The sequence below is a fragment of the Anser brachyrhynchus genome (genome assembly GCF_964034855.1).
Source record: "Anser brachyrhynchus genome assembly, chromosome: 2".
Taxonomy (NCBI): domain Eukaryota; kingdom Metazoa; phylum Chordata; class Aves; order Anseriformes; family Anatidae; genus Anser; species Anser brachyrhynchus.
In genome coordinates this window covers 24,720,927-24,739,523 of record NC_137695.1, presented here as the reverse complement: position 1 = coordinate 24,739,523, position 18,597 = coordinate 24,720,927, and the positions used below count along the sequence as shown (strand labels likewise).

The 18,597-nt window shown below is 38.5% G+C and overlaps 1 protein-coding gene across 4 annotated transcripts in view; it reads right to left on the bottom strand.

Moving 5' to 3' along the window:
* CDK14 (cyclin dependent kinase 14) overlaps positions 1–18,597 on the bottom strand; it is a 348,887-nt gene that overhangs the window by 19,898 nt on the left and 310,392 nt on the right. The gene's annotated exons all lie outside the window — the stretch shown is intronic.

The window sequence follows — 18,597 nt, the reverse complement described above, 5'->3', positions numbered from 1 at the left end:
CGGCCAGGTTACGGAGCTCCTTGGTGTCCTGCATTTAAACACATTCCCTTTTACTTGGGTGTTTTCCTACTCATAAAAATATATCAAAATCCACTCCTTTCATATCTAGAAAGTAAACATTACACCAAGAGTTTCGTTTACATTATCTTTCACTCTGCTAATGACTGCTGTTTACAGAGGACCCATGCTGTGATTGGACTTGCAGGAATGTACCTCGATGTCCCTCAGATTTACACAAACCAGGAGGCAGGCCAAGAACATTGGAAGGATCACTTTAAAGCAAAACTAACAACTGAAGGTGAGCAAGGTGAGGGCCAGATAGAGGCTGGATGGACTGGAGCCATTAGAGGGATTCTGTAATTAACATATTTAGCTCATAATAAACGTCCAAGTAGAATTCTCTGCCAAGTAATAAAGTGAGACCTCATTTCCTGATAATGCTGAGAAATTCTGCAGTTTTACAAAGTTCAAATATCTTTGTTTTACAGGGATTTTCAAGGCCAAGGGTTTTAATTACAAACCTGCTACATTTTTAAAATGTTGTTGCAGAAAGACAGTCAGATATGGAGGAATTTTAGCACTTAAGAAAAAGAAAACTTAAATATTCATCAAGCATAAAACTGGTTTGTATTAGCATGTCCTAGAACTATTTAAATCAAACTGAATGCAGGTGCCAGTGAATCTAGTCTAGCCCGCATTTCAAAAGCAGGAGAAAAACAAGACATCAGTATTGAATTGTAGTTTCAAGTATAATATTTTAATTGTGGCTTTCATCAAAACAGCCTAATCTCTACACAACATCTACATTTCATAATTTCCAGGGTTCCTGTCATGGTTCCTTATAGCTCTTCTTCTGCCCTTCAAGTGCCAGAATACCTGACTGGGATTAACAAAAGCCTGTTCTTAATGATGCATGGCAGCATCTTGGGCCCTCCTGGGGCTTGGTCTACCACCTCTTGAGTCCTGCTTGGGTTGTTTCCTAAATGCCTTTGGAGCTTGCGTGGAATGTCTGTTCCACATGAAAGTCCCGCTTTCCCCAAGGTCTAGGAGTTTGGCTGAAGCCCCAGTCAATCTTGTTTCAAGGAATACATTAGAGTTGACCCATTCAGTTTACCCTTCATAAGCTCAAAAAGAAAAGCAGTGATTCACATCACATGCAGAGGTTCACAACTGCTTATCGGGGAAACACTGCTGCCACTACTGCCCAAATTCCACATTCTCCTTCCTTCAAACCAAACCAAAAACACCAAACCAAACCAAGCCAAGCCAAGCCAAGCCAAGCCAAGCCAAGCCAAGCCAAATCAAACCAAACCAAACCAAACCAAACCAAACCAAACCAAACCAAACCAAACCAAACCAAACCAACAATACCTTTTAGAGATTACCTCTTTGGAGCCCCAAAGCAATGAAAGAAGCAATGAAACTCCCCAAACTCCATCCAATGTCAAGCTTGCATTCCCTACCACCACCGCCACCAGCAGTACAGCTGTGAAATGTGGGCTTGCAGTTTGGAAACTATGACTGTCCAGATCCACAACAGCTGCTTGATTTCAGGCTAAACCCAAGTTGCTGGAGTTCTAGCACCTGGCATAAGCAGCAGGGACATCTAGGACAGGTGATAAAATGATTTGGATAAAAGACAAAGAACTCTTTCCGGAGTTACCAATTTGCTCAGATTGGAGAAAAACTGCATCTTAATTAGATAATTATATTAATTACAGAAAACTTTTTCCTTTCTATCAGTGGACCTCAGAACACTTTCCAAAGGAGGTCAGCATGACACTTCTCCCAGGTATATGATAAAATTTCCCAGTGACAACACTACATTTTCCGTTTCAAGTTTGGCTCTGTATGCAAAACTGATCACACATTCTCCAAGGCAGGGCCTGAGCCTAGGAGATGGGGAATACCTTCATCAGAAGCTTGCACTTTCAGAATCAAACCCTGTAACATTAAAAGCTTCCCTAGGAATGAATAAAGCTGCCACCATTTAACACAGGGAATAACCTTAGCATATTGGCAACCGCTGCCAGCATCAACGCGGAACAAGGCTGAGATCAAACAATAAACTCAATGGGAGGGAAACAACAAAAAAAAAAAGAGGTGATTTCATTCCAAATTTCCCAAGTGGATCTGGCTGGGGAAAAACTAGAAGACAGAGCATAACCAGAGCCACAGAATGGCTGGCAATCACAGTCTCTGTGAAGATGCATTCAGACGCACTGCCTGCCCTGTTCGGGAAACAGGGATGGATGAAGACCTCCCGCCATCCCCACCAGCACCCCAATGGCCAGGTCCTTCTGATGCTGAACTGTGAGGTATGGCTGCCGAGGTAATGCTACTTTGTATAAAATCCTTACATGAGCTTTGACACGGAGAACAGGCCTGATGGTTAGGAATATATACACTGGGAATATCTGAGGCTTGCATTGGAGACCCTAATTCACTGAATGCTCATTGTTGATTCCAAGTGGGGTCAACAGGTGAAATCCCTTCTGTCTATACCTCGGAGCACCCTCATGGTTAATGCCTTCATCTGGGAAATGGGAAACCGAGGTTTACCTGTCCTGAGGCAGAGGAAGAAACTGAGCACAGGGATGCCACCTCTCAGAGAAGCGCTGTAACTGCTGTGCTATGGGACAGAAGATGTCCTTCTCTGTCTTTTTGTTTGGTTTACAATGAGACTCATTATGTAACATCAAGTAGACACCTCCCTTGAACTGGAGGAAGAAGAGGGTGTCTACTTGTCCACAGCAGAAAATCCACAATAACACAAACATGAAATTTTATATGGGTGAGAACCAGTCCTTTTATTAAAAAAAAAAAAAAAAAAGCAAAGCATTGTTTCCCCAGTGAGGCTGTCGAAGTGAAACACGGGTTGTTCACACAACCAAGACCTGGGGCAGTTCCTGAGGCAGGCCTCCCCATACAGTGCTGCCCTTCAGTTCCCAGATCGCTTAGTATTCCACGTTTGCATTTTTTAAGTTATATACCCTTGCATAGGATTTAATACATTTTCCTGATCATACAAATCAAAGTTTTGCTTGGTGACTTGGCAGATTGTGTTTATGGCCTCTGGTCACAGCTTTGCTTATAAAAGCGTAAATTGTTAAATGAGATATTTACAACTTGTGATTTCCCAAGAGCAAAATAGGGTTCTTTCAGATCTCTCTCTCTCTCTCTCTTTTTTTTAAAAAAAAGGACCCTGAAATATAACAGACTGTCTTAAAAATGAACTTGTATTTTTTTTCACCACAGGTCCAGGCAGTTTTGATTTTCACTAAATGTAATAGAAGATTACAATGATGATAACAGCAAGTTAATGATGTGCCTGAAATATCAAGTGACCTAAATCAAGTAACTCAATTGTATGTTTGTTATCTAGAGAAATCATCTGCTGCATACATCCTGTTTCTCACAGATCCTAAATGGGACAAAATAAGGTGTTAACACACCTTAAAATGGCAGTGGCCAGTGTCAGTAGAGAGTAGCTGTTGATGTAACACTAAAGCTTATAGTGTAAACATTAATCATGCTCTCAAGACATGAGGCAGCGAAGGGTGACCAAAGAGCCCTTACATCCCAAATATTTTCCTTTTAATTAATAATAAAATTCCCTTTCCTTTAAAAATGCAAATCACCAATTCAATACATGTTCTTTTTGGCAGCATCAGCATCCTTCTCTAGGTGTTTTCAGTTTTTGTATAAATTATAAAATAGGGTGGAGCTGTGCTCCCGCGGTGTCCTTAGCATGCAAAGCATACTCAGAGTGCATGTCTATTTATGCTGCAGCTGATTTAGTATTATCATAAGAGTATTCATTCTACAACACCAGATTTAAAATCGAACTGTGAGCTGACAACTGGAGATACTGCGTTCCTATGAGCTGAAACGTGGGGGTATTTAAGATCATCAGCAATATATTCTTTCTCTCCCTCCAAAAGACATGCACACCACACAGCCACCGCTCATCCTCTCTAAAAAAAAGTACACTATTAACAGGTGATTTTTCCCCCACAGCTTTTATTCCTCTCTTTGTTAGAGAAGTCATTTTAAAAAGCCAACCAAACATTATCAATACTATTTGCACTCAGATAATATCTACATGCAATTCGTTGCTATAAATATTAATTAATTGGATCACCAATACCCATAATGCAATTTTATTTTGACCTACATGCCCTATGAACTAGATATTTTTTGGATTCAATTTTCTTAAAACCAACTGTCAGCATCATGTGATGGAAGAGATGAAAAATGAAAATGAGCGTTCCCGCTGTGCAGGTGAGTGACCTGTGGGAGACAGCTCTGCCTGCTAGGATTTTTACACGTACCATCAGACACAGACCAATTGATTAGATCATCTTATACCCGCCACCAACTAGGCTCAAGAGACTAATTAGAGAGAGTACTGCCTGCGCAGGCACCCCATTGACACCTAATTTGCTCAGCCAAAGCCTTTGGGGAGAATGTATTATCTCTGCAGCTGCACTTCATGCATTTCTGATTTGAGGCATAAGCAAGGAGTACTTCTTCACTCTTTTGAGCAAACTGAGTATATAAGCCCTTAAGTGCTAAATACAAGCAGACAAATTAAATCTGGCCAGCCTCCCATAAATTCTTTTTCCCCTTCAAATATATATATATATATATATACACACATATATAAATACATACATATCTTATTTCATATCTGTGTCTATAAGATATGTGCACAAACAAAAACGTACAAATAACATGTATGTATGAGTGTGTGTGGAAGGCATGGGTGCATATAAAGACATTTCTATACATATATGCTTCAAAATATGGAATTGTCACATTGTTTAAAGTGCTTTGTTTCTCAGGGAACTTCTAGTTGTGTGAGATTTAACAGCAACACAATTGTTCTAATATATGAAAAATAAATGATCTGCAGTATTGTTAGCCTGGGCTCTGAATTACCCCATGGACAAGACTCAGAAGACTGCTGCCTGTAAAGTTTCTCTGCATATCTTCAGAGGTATTAGCTCAAAGATTATTTCAATGTAGAGCCTGGCTTTGTTGAAAGCTTTTCTTCGATGGACTACACCTTGTTTGTGGTTCCTGAGGAACACTGCTCACTAACGTTCAATATAAGATTACTACAATTGCTTTCTGCTGGGCTTTAGCTTTATCTAGTTACCCATGCCCCAAAATACACTGGAGAGGCAAGACTTAAGGCTGTCATTAAAAATTTATTTAAAAGAAAAAAAAATGACACTAGAAAACCTATGTTTTTTTACAGACTGAGAAGGGGTGGAAGAAAATATTTTCTGCCATGGGCTGATATGCGATTCCTGAACTCAAATACCTTGTAACACACAGAAAAATGGTGGTTTTGCATCATGGCTAAAATAGCACTGAAATAAAATATCCTCTTCACTGAGATGTGGCTATAAAGGAATTTTCAGGAGTCTAATGAAGCTGAATTAAGTCAATTTAATTTCAGCTTGTGTCAAAGCCCATGTTGACATTGTCAGTTCAACTCAAGATTTTGCTGTATCAAAAGAATTAAAGAAGCCTTAGCTAAATATGTGCAAAATACTGGCATGGCCAAAACATCAGATATAACCTCCTTTACTAAATACAGTATGAATGGGACTTATTTTTTTCTTATAATGGGACATAATAAAGAGGGAACATCCTCATCTTCCTCCCCTTATACATATCTTTCCCAATTCACTTTGCACTGATTCAATAATGTTTAATCTTCCTGAATATTCAGATGACACCTCTGGGTTATCATGGTAACTGTTGGCTGTTCACAGAAGGTAGTACTGTAGGGGATACTTATATATTATAATAATAACTACTATCAGTCATTAAAAATAAGCCACAATTGACAAATAAGGAACAAAGCATTTAGTATTTTTTCCCAATTTTCTAGCTCTTTTCCTTTTCCTAGATCTTTTCTACTGTGTCTCAGTTACTGTGTTGTTATTCTTATACACACTGGATCTCCCAGACTCTGATCTTCAGCAACAAATATTGCTGTATATTCTTCTACAGAGTGCTAATGTATGAATCAGAATACAGATTGTATATAAACACGTGACTCTTTACAGAATTTGTCTTCCTGCCAAAATTTTTTCCCGGATGGACTTTGTCTTTGGGCAGATCACTGCAACTCCGAGTAAAGGAATTTGTGAGATGACCACAGGATCACTGTCTAGTGTCAGGGAGGGTGAGAGGGGATGACCCTAAAGGAGTCGAGTGCTGGACGAGGACTGTAAACTAGTCAGAAAATAAAACGTTGGAGTAGAAACACAAATTTATAAACAAAGCAATTTTATGAGCATACATACATTAAAGTAAACAACATGACATAACCTTATTAAAGGTGAGCAGTCCATGGCTCAGCGGATAATGGGCTGGGAAGTGGGAAAACATGATTTTGACTTATCTACTGGATGTCACCACAGGCAAGTCACTTTATCCCTCTGTAACCTCTGTTTTGTAACAGAGGCTTTGTTTTACGTTCCAGCCTCTGGGTTTAGAGTGTCTCCCAAAATGAGTGCCCAATTTTGGCTAGAGCAACCAACAGTTCAAATTACATAAATACAGTTAAAAAAATAATAATAATAAAAAAAATAATTAGAACAGCTGCAAACTTTGGAGCTTGTTGAAATCCTTACTTGGGCTATCAGTTCTCCAAATTGTGCCTTTATGTGTAATAAGAATCCAAAATGAGAGTCCTGCTTCACCTAGAACTTTGCGAACATGCATCTGACAGCCCAGTGCGGGAGGCTGATTCTGTAGAGTGAAGACTAACCCTTAAATTCTACACTAGTTGCTAAGTAGCATATATGCATATCAGTAATTGCAAACCAACCACGCATACTTCGCACATAGCTCTCTTCGGAATATTAGAATTAATTCTTTCATACTATGTCTTCCTAGGAAAAAGGAACACAAATTCTGATTATTACTGTAGTATTTTATTAACAATATTCACTTCCAATGCCATTTGGTAACTGACTGGTTTCACAGCTGATTTGTAGGTATACCTTAAACTTTTGAGTGGCTGTGGTAACTTCCAAATGAGTTCTCTCCAAGTCTTTCAGCAAAAATTCTTTACTACCCTAGCTGCCCACAGCTGATTTTTTTTCTTTGAGTTGAGAACAAAGTCCACAAAGCCTTTTACAATTACCATTTGAATAAGGCTTCACATGAAAAATGGCCAGGACTGAATCTACTACATGTCTTCTAGTTTTTGAGAATAAAGCACAGCCCTCTGTGAGCGAGCTCTGGGAAAACTAATACTTCAGACAAAGATACTACAAAAATAGCAGTGTTATTGAGCTCAATATATTTTGCAAGCAAAGCCACAGAAACCTTATTAAAAACAAAAAAGAAAGCTGAGGATTTCAGTACACATCAAGACCAGAAAAATATTAGTGCTGTTTGTTTGCAAGAATATACTTCTCGAACCTGACAAACAGCCAAACACTTACAACTTCTTACACCCTACTTTTTGTTTTTCCTTTTCCAAAGGCTTCAGGATTCAGTTTGTTATTTATATTTTTAATGGCTTAAAAATTTCTCTCTTCTCAAATTCAGTTCCTGTAAAGGCATAAATTTTCACTTGTGATTACATCAGTAGAAAAACTGCAGGATGTAACCCAAAGATTCTCTAGACTCCAATATGCAGGAAACCCAAAGAAGCCCCCCACCCCTCCCCTCTCTTTCTATTTTGTGATTAATGCGATGTGTCTAAATCATTATGCTTCTCACCCTGATACTTTGGGGTGGGGGGGGGAAGCCTGCCAAAGAAGAACTGACTGAATGTGAACTGGAGAAATGCTTTCTCCCTGGATCTACAAAGAAAGAGCCTAACCCTACTTTTTTTGCTAATGTTTGACACAATAGGATCCATATCTCAGTTGTAGCATCAGCTCTCTACTCTGAAATGCATCAGTAAATACTATGCCTGAATTAAATTTGTATATAGCTTAATTAAAATAACTGACAGAAAGTAAAAAAAGAATCTTTCAGTATGGTTTCAGAAAAAGGAAACATATTGAAAGACAATACACAGCCATTAAAGTACAGGTTACTGGATTGAATCTCTCTCTGGACAAAAAGGAGCATCAGGAAGAGCAGGTGAGAGATTTCATCACAATCTCTCACTAAACCGAACAGCCAAAGGGGCTGGAGACTCAAGCACAAGCAACTGGTTTTAAGTCAGCTGAGCTGTTGTACCCTCCCAAAATATTTTATCTTTGGGGAAAAGTCAAGAAATTCCCACTGCCCACAAACCTTGTGTCCCTGTCACTTCTAATGAAACTGTCTATATACCAGACTCTGTACACTGGATCAACTAAAGTATCAGCAGCGGGATTATTTTAAACCAAGATCTTCTCAGTGATCCAGCTTGATAGAAACTTATAAATAGATGCACCAGCACAACTGGAGGGATTGCAAACTAGAGGGATTGTAAGGGAGCAAGAAGGAAGGGCCTGGATAGAGCTTGGCAGAAACTTATCATGCTGTTTTTGCCTGCAAAGACAAATTCATGGAATTACATCCTTATTTTTCATTAGCAGCAGTTCCCCAGTGCATTACTCATGGCAAAGCTTCACTTTCTGAAGTCTGAAGCCACCTCCAACTCACAAATGGCTTATTATTTTCAGGTATCCAGAAACACAGCAAAATCTGCCTTAGCTGGCCACTTAGGGAAGCAGACAGAAGACTCATAATGACCTACTAATTAAAAAGGAGGAAAACTATACTCAAAAGATCTGGGAATACCCTTAAGATTGCCTAATAAGGATAATCTCCTGTACTTGTTTCAAGGGAACAGCAAACAAGAGATGGCTGAGAGCCCATGCATCCGACTGAATGTTTCTTGGATTTTTTTGGTTGGTTTTCATTTTTTTTGCAATAAAAAAATGTTGGCCTGCCAACATATCAAGGAGATGTTAAACAGATTGTGAAGCTTCAAGTCATATTTAACCAGAAATCAGAAACTTTAGATGGGACAGAAAAACTTCAGATTCTTTGTATGTTAGTATCTAGCTTAGAGCGAAGAAACCTGGAGTTCAGGGAGAGCAGATCAACTATACCCCAATCTAAATAGCATGAATGAAACTTACTGACTGCCAATCTCAGGACTGTTATTTAACAGTCAGGACAGGGTCACTGTTGTTTAATAGGGCTATTTATCAACTTGAACAGCTGGCCAACTCCCAGTGCAGATGTGATGATATGTCAGACCATCTCCCTCCTCTCCCCCCACCCAGAAGAAATTTATTCCTGGTTTTCCCTGTCATGGCTTTTATCCCCATGGTTGCCACAGAGCTGCCAGGTTGTACCCTGCTGGAACAGTCTACCAGAGAAGATGACATATGATAGACTAAATGCCTGCCAGATGACTCATTAGCATTCACCTTCTCCCCAAAATCAAGCACTACCTCATGTGAAGATTAAAGTATCCACATGTACTTAAAAATAGGGCACTTTATGCGATTGTTAAAATTACACGTTACTTCTTGAAAGATAAGTGTTCTCAGAACAAATCTACTGCTTCCAGTGCAAATCAGTGCAAAGTAGCAATGACATGGTCTTGAGACTGGTGTGGACCATTTTGCTGGTTGACTTAGAGAAGCAAAGACTCCTTGGAACTTAAAGGTTCTTCTGTAAGGGATCCACAACACTGCAAATTACCTTAGTTCTCACAGATAAATGCTAAACATTAAGAAAGCAATGTTTGAATGTTTATCATTACTAAAAACCATTGTGATAGCCTGAAAGTAGCTACAGACAGTTTGGTATTAAGGAAAGAGGGAATGAATGTTCAGGCAGAGAAGAAACAAGAAAGAGGGAAAAAAAATCCATTTTCACCTGTATTTTATCTTTTTTTAGTGTTTCTCCTAGAGTTTATTTCCAACAGAATTCTACTCTTCAAACCAGCAGAGAATTTTTAATTAATCCAGAATGTGGAGTTATAACAGCCTTTGTTTTAGCTGGACACAGACATTTCTACAGTCACATTCCGGATAGCAAAGATCCTTCTAGCTGAAAGCTGCTATTTGTAAGAACCATCTGGTTATACAGTCTATTTGCTGCTGTGGATTTCAGAGACTGATCATCATGCCAAAATAGTCATGTCAATTAAAATAAAATTTTAGGACAGTATTGCAACCCTTAAGCACACATAAAATTAAACAGAATGTAGACCTCACATGCTGAATCACAAGGCTCTTTCCCACAATTGCAGTATACTAAATTAATGTTAAGTTTAAGTAATAGATATATTTAAATTTTGGAATATATTTCCAAATTTCCATTATGTCCAAAGCTCTTAAGCTATGCGTCCACCCACACCACGAATGTCATATGATATTACTGACAGAGAGATCAGGAAGTCTTTGGAGCTGACCTTTCCAAGCCTGAATTATTTCCCAACCCAACAGTTCTTAAGACTCAAATGGGGCAGAGGAGAAAAAAACTCAGTTTAGGAAACGCTTTGGTGTCTATATGGAATATTGCTTGCCTCCATGCTCATTCCCTATTGGCTCTGCTAGTACTTACTGCAGTCCTTTCATCTATCCAACTCCCACTTGGAATTCCTGCTGAAAATCTGTGACATTAGAAACAGTTACTGGCAGCTTCAGGCCAGCTGCATTTTTCCCTGTCAATCCCATTTTTACATACAAAACCATATGGAGCACTGAAACAGAAATATTTCCACAGTGCGGTCTGGTCTCTGTGGCATTAAATGGAAAAAATGTTCCAGAATTGGCACCTCTTTAGAGCATCAACACAGCAGTGAAGATCTCCTATCTAGTGTATAAAGAGATCACAAAGCAGCTCAGTGATTTTCTTTCTCATAGTTGCCACTCTGGCTGCGGTAAGAGCCTTTTCCACATGTATGACTAAGACGCTCAAACACAAGGCATGATTTGGGAAACCCACCATGAGGTTATTTCTCACAGACACAACTTTTATAAAATGTGGAGCAACCACACCCTTCAAAAATCAGGCCTCCTTCAGATATTACAGAGGCTGTCCTCACAATCCTGATTGTTTTTTAAAAGACTTACACATTTTAAAAAAGCAGTCTCACACACTCAAGGGGTTTTATACATGTGGCAGAAATGGTAGATAACAAATCAGGTGTAACATACCATGCATTTTGTGGTATGCAAAAACAAGGATCATGGTCAGATAGAGTACTAAAGGCTTTTCTTTCAGTACCATAAGCATTAGTTTTCTTGTAACTGCAAGAAATACTTAATCTTTTTTTTTTCCTTTTTTTTTTTTTATGAAGCTCCATTATAAACGTAAGGTTTTGCATAGCTCATTTAAATAGTTTAAATGACACAAGGTTAAGAACAGGAAAGCCTTTCACCAAAGGTGGTTAGACCTTTTCAAAGATTTCATATTATTTGAAGCTTACTTTCACTGCATTCTTTTACCTTGGCTGCTTCCCAAGTGGGTATAAGTTAATTAAATAGGATTTTGACTCTCTAACCTCCCTATAAATTGCATCTCTACCTAACTCTATTTAAATAAATCAGATAAAAAAACAATCATGTAGCAGAATATGTATTTTTACAGCTGTGGAAAAAACAAACATGTCTATTAAGCTTATTTGTAAGTACTTAGTAGTCAAAACAACAGCCAAGAATCATGGATGATTTTAATTAAAATAAATCTGGGTGGGCACATAAATTCATTTACGATGGATTTTCTCAAACTGAAACTTCTCTAGCATTACTGAATAGCACGGCGCTCCAGTAAGTCCTCATTTGTTCATGGTGACTGAGGTTCAATCCGCCTGATTAACTTGTATTCATTTTATGAGTCATGTAAAGTATAGTTAGTCTCTATGAAAAATATCAAAGTCACGAGGCTGGAAATGGTTACAGGAAAGGGGAGAAAGAAATGGGAGAACAGATGGGCCGATAGTAACAATACAGAACGATATCCAGCATTTCTGTGACACATGCTCTGGGTCTAATTTCAAAAGAAGGTGAAATAGATGCACCAGGAGAACACTGCATTGCTCTCTACGAGCAGATACTGTGATTTCCTGTATACTGTGATTTTCTCTTCACCTTAAAATACAGACTTTTGAATATAAACACAGCCTATCATCTCAGATTATTAGGCCCTTCCAAAAAAAACTATGGTCTTCTTTTAATTTTATCCAGAAACACACTGTAATTTAGGTATGAAAGATCATAACAGTTATATATGAATAAATTAGTAACTCGCTCACTTGTAAAGCCTGAACAAAGAATTAAGCTACCTCTTTGTCTGTAAGTGATGCGTTCAGGCCTCGCACAAGCAGTGACAAAGAAGCTACCACTGGGGCCTGAGAAGCGATTACATCTCTAACCCCAGCAGGAACTTCATATATTGGGTTTGTCACAGAATGAAACCTATATGAAATGTAAGCCTTTGGTTTGATACATTAACAGTGACAGCACCTAGCCACCTTACTGCTGCACGGTGTTCTGATTTTGCAGCCGTTAGACAATAAATACACACACATTCAAAAGCGTTTGATTTGGATCTGGTAGCAGTTGATTGATTGGGATGGATTTCTCCATTTCCTGGTATCATTTCCTAATACTTCTCTGAACTTGTCATTGCTGCACTAAAAGCAGGAGGACGCCAAGAAAGTCATCTCAGGTATATGACAACTCTCCCAGCAGTATGAGCAGAGAGGTAGGCCTACAGGCAGGGAGGGAGGCCTGCCCACCATGTCAGATCTTCTGAGGTGCGACTGCTCTCCTCAGTACAACTGCTTCAGCTTTATTTTTTTAAATGGCATCATGCGTCATACTTTGTCCACCTCTGACAAACTGCATTAGACCAGGTTTGTTACCACGCACGGTTTGTGGTAATGAAGATTAATGGGAATAAACTCTTCCATTTTTCACACTGCATGTAAGTGGATCATAGGCTCTCACCAATGAGGTTTCTCTTCCCCCCCTTGAGTATCCACAAAACAAAGGTTTCTAAAGCAAGGTCTAGTGAAAAGTGATCAAAAAAGGCACTGGAATTTCTGGAAATTATAATAAATAGTTTAAAGGAATGCCAACAGCCTGTAACTCTCACTCATCAGAACATTTTTATCCCTACAAGTAAGGGCTACAATAACGGTACTGTAAGCTCAATGAGATACATACTCTGTGCTTTGAAAGAGCTTTGCATAGAGTTATTTTAATTATTTTCCTTATATAGTAAGTGGAGGCTGAAAAAGAGATTTTTTTTTAAATAAGAAATGTTATTGTTAACTCACTAATCACAGCTGAGGGACTTAGGGGCAGTCTGGTTTCTGAAATATCTTTGAGCTTATTTTACAAAATTGACTAAGTTGGTGGTATCCCTTTCACATGGATTTTAATGCAAGGCACCAAAACTTCCTTTATGCAGAAGCACGATACACAACACTGGACACTGAAATCATATCCTGGAAAATTTTAGAACACCAATATTTGAAACAGGGGATTTTTATTAATTCAAATAAGTTATTTTTTTCTTTTGTAAATGTCTATTTATGAGGTGATTAAGTTCAGAGCTGATGTGTAATGTACATGCTATGTTATTTATTTTTAGAACATAAAATACATATTACCACTGTTTTGAGAAACTACTGACCCTTACAAGTCAAAGTGAGGGCTTGATTCCTCTCTTTTGATTCTGGATGCCCCACAGATGAGGGGGTTATGAGCTTCCCTATTTTGCTCTTTGACGTTCAACACGCTTATGGCTTGAGACCAATGGAGTAGCTGGGGGCACTGTGGGTACCAAGACGTAGTTAGAACTGCTGGTGTGGACCTCAAAAAGCAGAGATGACAGCAAAGGCACCCAGCATGGCAGGACAGAGCAGAAGGACAAACTACAGCCAAAGCCAGGCAACGGCACAGCTACAAGCGATGAGGTATCACAGCAGAAGCTGCTATAATATGGAAATAGATTCTTACCCTCCAGGCCCATATGTCATCACACCAAGCTAAACTGAAGCTGCCTGCTAAAATGGGCAATTTCACATGAACTTGGCAGGGTAACTGCCAACACAGGGCTTGTTTTCCACTGGTGCCACCCACTCTGCTAATCCAATTCTGCTTCCTGATTTGCTTCTAAATAATAATGGACGAAGCAGATGGGAGGGGAAATTGTTCCCGGCAGTTAAGCCAGCATGTGAGTGAGGCTCTTTGCTTTTCACATATCTTGTGCAAACTAACTCTAAATGCAATGTCAAGTGATTAACAGTGGTTAAATGAGAAAGCCAGGATTTGTCATGTTCTCAGTCATTCAATTGTTGACCAGGACAAGCAGGCAAACAAAACAGAAGGATAACATGCTGAAAAAGAAAGCAGCAACTTTCATAACGTTTAACTTGGACAGGGAGAAGGATGGACATCTCCTCTTCTCATCCTCACAAATACCAAGTATTTTTTGGGAAGGTGAAGGTAGTTAAGCACTAGAGCAATACAAAAAATACTTTTTGAGTCAAACATCCAATAATCAGGACAAGCACAATTGAGAGGGATTCTGTGGTTGACTCCTTTTTGACAAGGAGAGGGAAAACAAGCTGAAGCACCAGGTCAGGGAACAGGGATGTGATGGTCAGAAAAGGAGCAGAAGGTGTGGAGAGGCAAAGGGCAGGCAGCCAGGAGGCTTCACGTCTTTTCAGCAGCAGCAATAGAAACTATTATTCCTGGGTCACACAAGATTATATCCTGTCCAACAAACAGCAGGTAAGCTTGTTTTCATAGTGCACAGTGTTTTCTCCTGTGTCAGCCTGACACAGAGGATAATCACCTCCTACTGCTACATACTGGCCTCACACTGTGGGTTGAAAGGTATGAATCCCACTGACAACACATCTTGACAAAGGTGAAAGAAAGCATCATTGTGATTCATTACATGTAAACTTTCTTCTTTCAATTCTTCAGTTTCCAAATGCTCAGGAAGTTAAAAATGTGTGTGCAATGTTGTATCTACGCCTTCTATGTCTGCGTTATGCCTTCTTTAACTTGTGGTTATTTTCTTCCCCCATGAAGCCTTTGACACATTCATTACCCAAACTATATGCTGCTTTTGCAAGACAAAGAGATTTATTGAAAATTAGACCCTTGACTCCTTTATTGTGGAAGCTGGAAGGCTTCAAGTAAGTGGAGGAGACTAGAAAAAGTAAGAGTTTCAGTAGATGAATGCCTAGAAAATTGTATTTGAGTCCTGCTTCTGCTAGAGCTCCTACAAGATACTAGAAAAGATATTAGAACTCCTAAATGATGCTAAGGAAGTTATATTAACCTGTTTATTTCATTTATTTTTTTTTTTTTCTAACAGAAATTAATTTGGCAATTCTCATTTTCCATATAGTACAAGACGGCTTCTGGTTTGGACTGCTGATACACTGAGCATTCACTGCTGCAACTGAGGTCACTGCAAAATGAAATCCAATCTTAACATATTAAGCACTAAAAGATACTAGGAGCTCTGAGAAATCAGGCAGGAAAAAGTGATTTATTTTTAACAATTGCCATCTTAATACCTGTGCCTCAGCTCCTAGTGTGTAAAGCAGACACCTCTGTACCAACTCAGCTGTTGGAGGTACTGTGAAGGTGGCTTCCCGATGCTGGGAGGAACTAAGGTATGATGTATCACAAAAAAAAGCCTCCATGGAAATTAACGAGTCTGTATCTGGTGCAGGCTACAGATATTGTAGCCGTAATGCATAGGATCAAACAGTGAATGATGAAGATGAAGATAAACCTTAACTATCCATCTGTGTTCACAATCCATTATCCTGGAAAAAAAAGAAGTGATTTGAGGTCCCAAGAAATGATAGTATATGATACTGTAAATGAAGACTATAGATGAATGAATAAACCACATGTGGAAGAAATTAAATTTGAAACCTTATTTTTTGTATTTCCTAACTAGTTTGAATTTGCCACCTTATTAAAAGTTCTCAAAACAGACAATTTAGGAGAAAAGAGTATTGCTAAGAACTAATGGATTGTTTATCTTCCCAGTTAGTCACAAACACAATGAAGAGATTTATAATATAAAACATAAGCCTGGCTCAAATTTACTATCAGCTTCTACTTCTTTCAACTGAAATATTTTGTCTGGTTTGATGTTGCAAGACCAGAGTAATTTAATTTGAGACAGCAGTCTTTGATAACACAGGACAACATAAATTCCATTGTGTCAATTTTCTGATCTCTGTTTTTCCATCTGATGTAGCGGCTTCGGTATATGCTTTCTGAAAACTGAAAGAATTTCATGCAGGCATCTGTACTGGCCTGTTCTTTGTACTAATTAAATTAGTTTCCTGTTGAGTAAGTAAAATACTGGCAGCCAGGAACAGTTGGGGAGACAGCTCGGAGGCTTAAGCACTGAACCATGAACTTTTCTGTTTACTACAGTATTAAACAAGTAGACACTCTTGCTGACATTATGGGGAATGAAAGAGCATTCTGTTAAGATATTTGTTTCATTACTGTTCACGAACCACTGATCTTCTAAAAGAGAGATTTTTAGAGATACAGTAAGTATTCCATTTGATATAGTTAAGTAAACAAATGTATTATTTGGTTTAAAACTATGCGTGTCAAAGTCAAAGCTGAATTTGAACTTCACATCTAAGGGGGTCAAAACTCAGAAGGGAGAAGTAAGCCAAACAACCGCACAATGACCCAGTCTCATCGCGGGCTCCTTACTTCCATTCTAACAATCACAAAAGTGAAAATTGATACAACGCACAGATCTTTGGCCCAAGTACCGCACAAGTGGTGTTGACACCTTGAAGGATTAGGGCAAGAGACATCGTGTCTCTGATCTTCTATTCTAGTGCCTTTCGGCAACTGCTGGAGAGTTAGCTGTATGTATATACATAAGGCATAACAACAAAGCAGCACATGCAGTACATGAATGGGAGGTCTAAATATCCATCCTTAGTTCAGTCTCATTTTTCCTTCTAATGTAAGAGCTCTTAAAGCATTATAAATTGTTTACATTAAAATATACATGCTTACTACACTACATACACACTGAGACTCTGTGTGCATATATTTAGCTTAAAGCTAATCTCTGAGTAAAACCCCTTTCTGAAAATAGAGATTTATAAAAAGAAACACTGATAAACCTTTAGCTATTGGGACTCTAGTGGTCACTGCAAAAACAGCACTGCAACACAAAACCTGTGTGATTTTGCTGATCACCCCATAAATCTTCCTTTGTCCCATGAGTTTAAGTTTTCAGCCAAGAAAAACAACATTCTTCATAAAATTAATGAAAACAAGCTGCTCTTTGCCTACAGAAAAAGATTTTTCTTAATTACATTTTTTGCTTTGAATCATATATCCTGTAGTTTGATTAAATCCTCTTAGAAGTCAACTAAAAATTAGAGCTTTGCAGCGTGAACCTCAAAGGTGGTGTTTACTTGGAGAATATAAACCCACTGTGCCTTTGGAAGCTGATATTTAAAGCAAGAATAAGAGCAATATACAAGACAGTTTTTATTATTTTTATTATGTCACTGCATAAATTTATTTTCAGGGCTTAAAGTTTTCAGAGAAATATGATCTGGCCAATGTATTTATTAGAAATAAATGGGCTGTATAAATGAATGTAGATAAAGCGAGAATACTGGAATTCTAGTTAATCCCTTGAGGCAGTAAATCAGGATTTCTAAAGCACTTAATGCAAAATATCTGCATCAAGGGGTTAAATATATAAAATATGAAAAGTCAAAGACAAGAGCTAGATTAAAAGGTTACATGGAGACGGTGCTGAAAAAATGGAGCCTGCTGCTAAATAGATATCCAACAGACATTTATTTAGGTTCACTGGCTGCAGCAGCCGCTGGCATACTCTAAATGAACTCATACAACAAACAAAAATCAAATTCTAGCAACAGTCTTTGATCATTTTTAGTACCAAAGCAGAAAAATTTCCTTGTGAGAACCAAGCTACATGCACTTGATTAAGCTAACAGAACTAATTGCCCTAACTGAAAAATAAAAATACAAGTTGTCTATACCCTCACTGCATCCTTACAGTCCCGGTACTCCAGATGAGCCTTGCTTTCTTCCTGGCAGACAGGACAGCAGACTGTGAGAAGATATTGTTCGCTAATTTAAATGTTAATTGAATCAGTTCCTATTTACCTGAAAATCTCCGTCCGCTCAAGGGTGAAACTGCTCCAAAGAACTAAGACTTTGCCAGGCCTGTATCATAGTCTGCATCACCCCAGCTCTGTTCCCTTACAGGTCTTTCCAGCTCTGAGATACAATGATGTCCACTGGCTGGAATGTGCTCATAAACCTGTTCAAGTTCATCTTTCTGATTACCAAAGTTTCCACACATGCAAAATGTTATCACCACAAAACTGCTTATACTTTGGTGTTTATTTTTTTCCCCAACAAAATTGCAGACTGAAGAAAATTTTTCTTTCACTCTGGCTCCCAATGCTTTCATATAGAAATGTATTCTAAAATCTTGTTTGTATATACTACTAAAGAAGCTCTACTTAAACAAAATAAAATACAAAAACCCACAAACACCCTGGCCAACAAAAAATGAAAACATTCCTCGTACAAAAAG